This window comes from Schistocerca americana, chromosome 3 (assembly GCF_021461395.2).
Source record: "Schistocerca americana isolate TAMUIC-IGC-003095 chromosome 3, iqSchAmer2.1, whole genome shotgun sequence".
NCBI lineage: Eukaryota > Metazoa > Arthropoda > Insecta > Orthoptera > Acrididae > Schistocerca > Schistocerca americana.
The window spans coordinates 295,715,056-295,724,405 of record NC_060121.1 but is presented as its reverse complement, the minus strand read 5'-3'; positions in this window follow the sequence as shown (position 1 = coordinate 295,724,405).

Below are 9,350 nucleotides of genomic sequence, written 5' to 3'. Positions count from 1 at the left end.
AAATTTCTTCCTCAAATTAAGGCCGGTATTTGATATTAGTAGACTTCTCTTGGCAAGAAATGCCTTTTTTGCCATAGCGAGTCTGCTTTTGATGTCCTCCTTGCTCCGTCCATCATTGGTTATTTTACTGCCTAGGTAGCAGAATTCCTTAACTTCATTGACTTCGCGACCATCAATCCTGATGTTAAGTTTCTCGCTGTTCTCATTTCTACTACTTCTCATTACCTTCGTCTTTCTCCGATTTACTCTCAAACCATACTGTGTACTCATTAGACCATTCCGTTCAGCAGATCATTTAATTCTTCTTCACTTTCACTCAGGATAGCAATGTCATCAGCGAATCGTATCATTGATATCCTTTCACCTTGTATTTTAATTCCACTCCTGAACCTTTCTTTTATTTCCATCATTGCTTCCTCGATGTACAGATTGAAGAGTAGGGGCGAAAGGCTACAGCCTTGTCTTACACCCTTCTTAATACGAGCACTTCGTTCTTGATCGTCCACTCTTATTATTCCCTCTTGGTTGTTGTACATATTGTATATGACCCGTCTCTCCCTATAGCTTACCCCTACTTTTTTCACAATCTCGAACAGCTTGCACCATTTTATATTGTCGAACGCTTTTTCCAGGTCGACAAATCCTATTAATGTGTCTTGATTTTTCTTTAGCCTTGCTTCCATTGTTAGCCGTAACGTCAGAATTGCCTCTCTCGTCCCTTTACTTTTCCTAAAGCCAAACTGATCGTCACCTAGCGCATTCTCAATTTTCTTTTCCATTCTTCTGTATATTATTCTTGTAAGCAGCCTCGATGCATGAGCTGTTAAGCTGATTGTACGATTATTCTCGCACTTGTCAGCTCTTGCCGTCTTCGGAATTGTGTGGATGATGCTTTTCCGAAAGTCAGATGGTATATCGCCAGACTCATATATTCTACGCACCAACGTGAATAGTCGTTTTGTTGCCACTTCCCCCAATGATTTTAGAAATTCTGATGGAATGTTATCCATCCCTTCTGCCTTATTTGACCGTAAGTCCTCCAAAGCTCTTTTAAATTCCGATTCTAATACTGGATCCCCTATCTCTTCTAAATCGACTCCTGTTTCTTCTTCTATCACATCAGACAAATCTTCACCCTCATAGAGGCTTTCAATGTATTCTTTCCACCTATCTGCTCTCTCCTCTGCATTTAACAGTGGAATTCCCGTTGCACTCCTAATGTTACCACAATGTCACCAAAGGTTGTTTTGACTTTCCTGTATGCTGAATCTGTCCTTCCGACAATCATATCTTTTTCGATGTCTTCACATTCTTCCTGCAGCCATTTCGTCTTAGCTTCCCTGCACTTCCTATTTATTTCATTCATCAGCGACTTGTATTTCTGTATTCCTGATTTTCCCGGAACATGTTTGTACTTCCTCCTTTCATCAATCAACTGAAGTATTTCTTCTGTTACCCATGGTTTCTTCGCAGCTACCTTCTTTTTACCTATGTTTTCCTTCCCAACTTCTGTGATGGCCCTTTTTAGAGATGTCCATTCCTCTTCAACTGTACTGCCTACTGCGCCATTCCTTATTGCTGTATCTATAGCGTTACAGAACTTCAAGCGTATCTCGTCATTCCTTAGTACTTCCGTATCCCACTTCTTTGCGTATTGATTCTTCCTGACTAATGCCTTGAACTTCAGCCTACTCTTCATCACTACTATATTGTGATCTGAGTCTATATCTGCTCCTGGGTACGCCTTACAATCCAGTATCTGATTTCTGAATCTCTGTCTGACCATGATGTAATCTAATTGAAATCTTCCCGTATCTCCCGGCCTTTTCCAAGTATACCTCCTCCTCTTGTGATTCTTGAACAGGGTATTCGCTATTACTAGCTGAAACTTGTTACAGAACTCAATTAGTCTTTCTCCTCTTTCATTCCTTGTCCCAAGCCCATATTCTCCTGTAACCTTTTCTTCTACTCCTTCCCCTACAACTGCATTCCAGTCGCCCATGACTATTAGATTTTCGTTCCCCTTTACATACTGCATTACCCTTTCAATATCCTCATACACATTCTCTATCTGTTCATCTTCAGCTTGCGACGTCGGCATGTATACCTGAACTATCGTTGACGGTATTGGTCTGCTGTCGATTCTGATTAGAACAACCCAGTCACTGAACTGTTCACAGTAACACACCCTCTGCCCTACCTTCCTATTCATAACGAATCCTACACCTGTTATACCATTTCCTGCTGTTGTTGATATTACCTGATACTCATCTGACCAGAAATCCTTGTCTTCCTTCCACTTCACTTCACTGACCCCTACTATATCTAGATTGAGCCTTTGCATTCCCCTTTTCAGATTTTCTAGTTTCCCTACCACGTTCAAGCTTCTGACATTCCACGCCCCGACTCGTAGAACGTTATCCTTTCGTTGATTATTCAATCTTTTTCTCATGGTAACCTCCCCCTTGGCAGTCCCCTCCCAGAGATCCAAATGGGGGACTATTAAAATCTAGAATATTATAAATCTTATAAAATAAACAGTAAACAGAATCTGTTTACAGGTTACAAGATCCACTGAAAAAGCACAGAAAGATAGTGGACTTCCATCGTTTTTACCAAGTTTTTTAAGACTACCGTCACTTTTACCATGTTTTTTGGGTACCTATTTAAGATCTTAATTAATAAAGTACCTTAAAATTGAAAATGTGTTTATTGCATTACATTTATTACTTAAACAAATATATATAGAACAGTAAAAATGCTGTTGTGATAATTATACGGTGAACGTTTACGATATATGAGAAACTAGAGCAGAAAATTCGTCGTCCTGAAAAGTTACAAAAAAGTGACTGTCATCACTTTTGCCTTGTGCTCTTCAAATAGTTTCATTATTTGGGATTGTTTATGCATATGAACAGCTTCTTAGTCAGATGAATGACATTCACAAATGCAAACACGACTTACTGATGTATGTCTGGAAAATTCTATGTGTGTAGCAACAACTTCAGTTGACGTCAACACTGTCTCACTTAGTTCAGCCAAGCAAAGCCAGACGTCCCACTAACATTGTTTTTCATTAAATTGTATAATAAATGTTCTTTCCTCAGATTTGTTTTATTTTCTTTAATAAATAAATTAATATTTCTTGATTGTTTTGGTTCACAGAACAAAAACTGGTGATGTGGCCCACTGGGAAATCCCCACTCAAAAATTTGGCCCACCTACTGAAAAGGTCAGCCACCCTTGATTAATGCTATAAACCATGGTCTTGCACATTCTGTATGAACTTGACGAACCTCACTGGTTGTTTTAATTTCAGTACTTTTTCCAATGATTAAATTAAGTACATTGTTATTTATTTAACTGTCCAATAGAAATCAAAAGCCCTAGACAGAATTGAACGTTATTCATCCCATTTATTATCTGATCCTTTTAACTATTTAACACTATCCAGATTGTCTCTAGCTAGTATGTTTTCGAGTGAGATGATGTTTGCAGTGCTCAATATTAGCTTTGGCTCAATTACTTTTACAATTCCCGAGGCTCCATATTTATGTAGTCAATTTGTTGACAATAATGATCAGAGTAACGGCATTCCATTGTAATGATCTGAATACAGTCTTCATCATATTTTCTGAATATTACATAGTTTAGCATGCTGAAAGGCAAATCTGTTATTCTGGTAATTGAAGCCACTAAATCTGTAAGATTATGTGGCTTCAAAATGTCTGATAATTTTAATTTACCAATATTATAGGAGTATGCTTCAATATATAATCACTCAGTACTGTGAAATATTGATTCCATTTACCTGTCTATGGTAATGTGGGTATTTTCGTTTGGTGGTTGATAAATACCTATCACTTTTTGTTGCATTGTATTACTTACAAAACTTTTGGAATGTGTTAAATTCCAACTAATTCCAGTGACTTCACTCTGCAATATTGTTAAAGAAATAATAGTATTTTTCCTTTAAAGTATCATCCATTAGAAAGACCTGCAACACCCCTTTTCCAGTATTGGCTTCAGTAACTACTTCCTGAAGGATATTCATCTAATTAAAGTAACATGTTTCATCCTGCTTCTGTACACATTCTCTTATTTCCAGTAAATGTTCATCTATGAATGCTTGTGACAGGTACAATTTGTTTATGTGGCACTGTATGTTTAAACACATTAGACAAAATGTCTGTGTTTCCTCATTTCTTTGACTGTCTTCTGTGTTACAGGTTGTTCTCACAACCAGTCAAATGTACCTGTGTGCAACATGAAACCTGTGACTGACACCACTGATATTCACAACATTCACATTTTTAAAATGTCTGATATTTTTAAAAAAATCGTTCAATATCTGCACTAATCCCTCTGTCAGTACGGAAATGAGATGGTGAATCATTGTAATGCAGAATATTCATAGAAAACAGTATCAGTATTAATTAGTTTGCTTTAATCTGCCACAAAGTTTCAACATAGTTAATATTATGCTATATAGTAAAAGAGTCATCATGGAAAGGAGACCACACATTACCAAAATTATTCCAAGATGTCCCAGAGAAAGTTTTCTGAGCCTTAATTTGGACAAACGAAGGATGAATATTTGTTAACCAAACGTATCTGAACCACTTTCGTTTTGCTGATAACATCATACTGTTTTTCTCAAGTGCCGAAAATGGAACAAATTAATAAAAATAGCTTTATGCAGACGACTAAGCAAACTGAAACTAATATTTTCCTCTAATCCTACACTATGCTCACACCAGAAAATGAAAAAAATAAGTACCATTATAAAACATGCATAAGCAATGTGGATATATGCAGTTACAAATCATAATTAATGGAAAGGTCGAGATCAGTGGTCATCAAACTGCAGCCTGCAGGCTGCATGTGGCCCGAATGAAATATTCATGTGTCCCATGGTTCTCAGCTGAATTACATAATTATATGCATCTAGCAACTAGTGGATCAATCTAAAAACGTCAACTAATGTTAACAGCTTCTTAAGAGCATAGCTTTCCTTCTCAGTAACAAACAAACAATCAATTTGATGCAGGGTAATTGTGGTCTATCAAGCCAGGGAACAGCCTCAAATTGATCTACAAAAGCCACCTAAGTTACAGCACATGCTATGCAAGAACTGATTTAGTTGGTCATAACAGTTTGAAGAAAATTTCTTTTTTTCTCTAAAGTCGTCCTTGTTTGCTATGCATACCTCGATGTTGCGTTTACAAATTGTAAGATTGATATTTGAGTAAATTTTACCTCAAAATTTTGTGAATAAGGAGCAAGAAAAGGTAAGAAATGTGTTCTATCAGAGATACACCTACTTGAATGTGGGGATAGAAGATCTTTCACAGTGGCCCCAGTAACAGCATCAGGCAGATGGCCCACCAGCATGGGATAATTCAGCCGACCATGTAGAAGACTCATATCACTATCTGTCACTGAAAATGCGAGCAGACCTTATGGCCAACGGACCTGCCTTTGCGATGACGATTTTGTCGCTCGTATGCCACACAGGATACCATGTTGATGGGATTTCTGTCATCAGTCCTATTCACAGGTAAGTCTACCAGTATGACTGGCGGTATCGTCAACCTTCACAACACCCACCTGTGGGCTAAGAAAAGTCCCTGTAGTATGGTGACAGCGAACAATAAACACCAGTTCAGCATCACCGTATGTGCAGGGAGAATTAGCAACCGCCTCATGGGACCAGTCACTTTCCATAATGCGTCTCACAAATGAGAAAAATCTACACTTCCTGCCTGTGATCCTGCCTGCCCTTCTGGAAGATATGCCTTTTGTGGTATGAAAGGTGATATAGCTACTGAATGGTCATGCTCCAGCTCACTGCCCTCTGGAGTGTGAAGCTAACAATATTACAGACAGAACATTCCCACATGTGTCTTATGTTCTCATGTGTGGTATCAATCACTGAAGCCTAAAGTGTCAAAGATCTTTTATCTGCACCTTCAAGCAGGTGTACCTCCCATCGACGGCATTTCTGGTCACATCGCCATATAATCCTTTTTTCTCCTTATCAATGTGTTGCATCTATACCACTAACTTTATTCGCAACAAATTTTGCAGGCGGTATCCACATCATCCTATACAAAAGTATATCATGGTACCACGCACAGTTCAGGCGATACGACGTCATTAACACTGAGATGCGTGAAAAAGCACCGCGTTGTACATGATGGGTAAATTTATTACTTCTTTTCTACTAACTCCGTTCACAACAAATTTTGTAGAAAGTATCCTCATGTACCATTGAACGTAGCTACAAAATTATATCAGTGTGTGATACATAGATCAGGAGAAACGACGTTGTAGACATTGAGACGTGTGAAAACCTGCTCCATCATGTAAGACATTTAAATTTATTAGTTCTTTGTTAGAAGCTCAATTTGGAGCATATTTCGCTAACAGTATTCACAAATGCCGCTCAATGTACCTACACAAATACACATCAAAAAAAGCTTTGCATCACCTCAGTTACCAGAACTTCTGAAGATAGACGTTGACTGTGGATGTTGTATCACAGACACAGTCCCTTGACTATGCAGAGATTTTACAAAACCCGCCCAAAGATGTAAACAACCATGCATGGGCAGCGCCTATAAGACGGAGGGGGTCGGACAGCCGATCAGTTCCAGTCATTCCACCAGGAAGAAGGTACACGGCTCGTGTAGACGGTCAATACCGCGGTTCGATCGCGTCCGCATTGTTACTTTGTGCCAGGAAGGGCTCTCAACAAGAGAAGTATCCAGGCGTCTCGGAGTGAACCAAAGCGATGTTGTTCGGACGAGGAGGAGATATAGAGACACAGGAACTGTCGATGACATGCCTCGCTCAGGCCTCTCAACGGCTACTACTGCAGTGGATGACCGCTACCTGCTGATTATAGCTCGGAGGAACCCTGATAGCAACGCCATCATCTTGAATAATGCTTTTCGTGCAGCCACAGTAAGTCGTGTTACGACTCAAACTGTGCGCAATAGGCTGCATGATACGCAACTTCACTCCCGACGTCCATGACGAGGTCCATCTTTGCGACCATGACACCATGCAGCGCGATACAGATGGGCTCAACAACATGCCAAATGGACCTCCCAGGATTGGCATCATATTCTCTTCACCGATGAGTGTCACATATGCCTTCAACTAGACAATCGTCGGAGACGTGTTTGGAGGCAACCCGGTCAGGCTGAACGCATTAGAAACACTGTCCAACGAATGCAGCAAGGTGGAGGTCCCCTGCTGTTTTGGGGTGCCATTATGTGTGGCCGACTTACGTCACTGGTGGTCCTGAAAAGCGCCGTAATGACTGTACGATACGTGAAAGTCATCCCCCCACCAATAGTGCAACCATATCGGCAGCATATTGGCGAGGCATTCGTCTTCATGGAAGACAATTCACGCCCCCATCGTTCACATCTTGTGAATGACTTCCTTCAGGATAACGACATCGCTGACTAGAGTGGCCAGCATGTTCTCCAGACATGAACCCTATCGAACACGCCTGGGATAGATTGAAAAGGGCTGTTTATGGATGACGTGACCCATCAGCCACTCTGAGGGATCTACGCCGAATCGCCGTTGAGGAGTGGGACAATCTGGACCAACAGTGCCTTGATGAACTTGTGGATAGTATGCCACGACGAATACAGGCATGCATCAATGCAAGAGGACGTGCTGCTAGGTATTAGAGGTACCAGTGTGTACAGCAATCTGGACCATCACCTCTGAAGGTCTTGCTATATGGGGGTACAACATGCAATGTGCGGTTTTCATTAGCAATAAAAATGGCGGAAATGATGTTTATGTTGACCTCTATTCCAATTTTCTGTACGGGTTCCGGATCTCTCGGAACTGCGATGATGCGAAACTTTTTTGTGATGTGTGTATATCGTTGTGTGACACATAGTTCAAGAGGTATGTCGTCATAAACACTGAGATACTTGAAAAAGAAACGCGCATCATGCATGAAGTTTTGGTACAATAAAAGTCACTCCTACAGTCAACTTAGGGAAATCCCTGACATCTGGCAGCGCTTCTGACAACTGCGAAACGCAAACGGCAGTAGGCGAAAACGCTGGCTGTGTATAGAGCTGTGAACAGGGTTGTCAGAGACGTTTATAAAATACCGTTGTAGACACGTGAAGCAGATGAGTCTAGCGCACGGAAACTGTCCAGGATCATTTTTGTTAATGTGGATACTGTACCTAAAAATTTTTACATTATGCATATTTCTTTGAAAGACTGTTTCATAATTACAAAGGTGTTTTCACGAATGCATGGTGACGGGATCATTGTGCCTGAAGCTCCTGTACTTGAAATAATGTTCAGTTACTTACACAAAAAATATACTGTATGCAGCTTTATTGTAACGTCGATCAATTAGAAATCTAGGCAGGTTTAGCTGTTAAGAAAAGGTGCAAATGGCTCTGAGCACTATGGGACTTTACATTTTGGTCATCAGTCCCCTAGAACTTAGAACTACTTAAACCTAACTAACCTAAGGACAGCACACAACACCCAGTCATCACGAGGCAGAGAAAATCCCTGACCCCGCCGGGAATCGAACCCGGGAACCCGGGCGTGGGAAGCGAGAACGCTACCGCACGACCACGAGATGCGGGCAGCTGTTAAGAGCGACTCGAAGAAACGACAGCAAAAAAACATACAAAAAGGTTCCAAAATTAACACTCCAAACAACAAAGAGAAAACATATAAAACACAGAAAATACAGAGCTCCTGGTGGGAAACGCAGAACTCGGCGGTTATTGTCATTCACTTGTTAATATACGTCACAACTTCACAGACGCTATGCTACTTCACTGCAACAGTGTTGCTGGATACCGTGAAAGATGTTTATCCGCGCGACTACGACAATCGAAGTGTGTAGCGGTCGCTAAATCAAACCCGTTGGTAGAAGCGGAGTGTCAGTCTCTGAAGCTAGCCGGAAAGTGCAGATGTCGTCTGGAATGGGTCGTGGGCTCCGATGTACTCCGTCGACCGGTTGAAGCAGCCGTGATGGAATTTGGGGCGTTGAATCTGCTTAACATTGGACTCTTCACTGCAACATAGTAGGTGACGCCTCTTGGAAGGCATAAGCGAGCTTCACGTGATTAAATGACACGGTGATTGGTTTCTCATTATTGCTATGTCCAGAGTCTGCGTGCTTCTGCGATATGGTCCATTTGGTGCGGCCGCTTGATTCAGTCTGTCCGCAACATTACATGAGAACAGTTCACGAGATCGCCATTCACAGAAGTTGACATAGAACTGTGCCTGGAGACCTTCGAAGGTTTAATCAGGTTCATAAGCTCCTGCAAATGATGCAT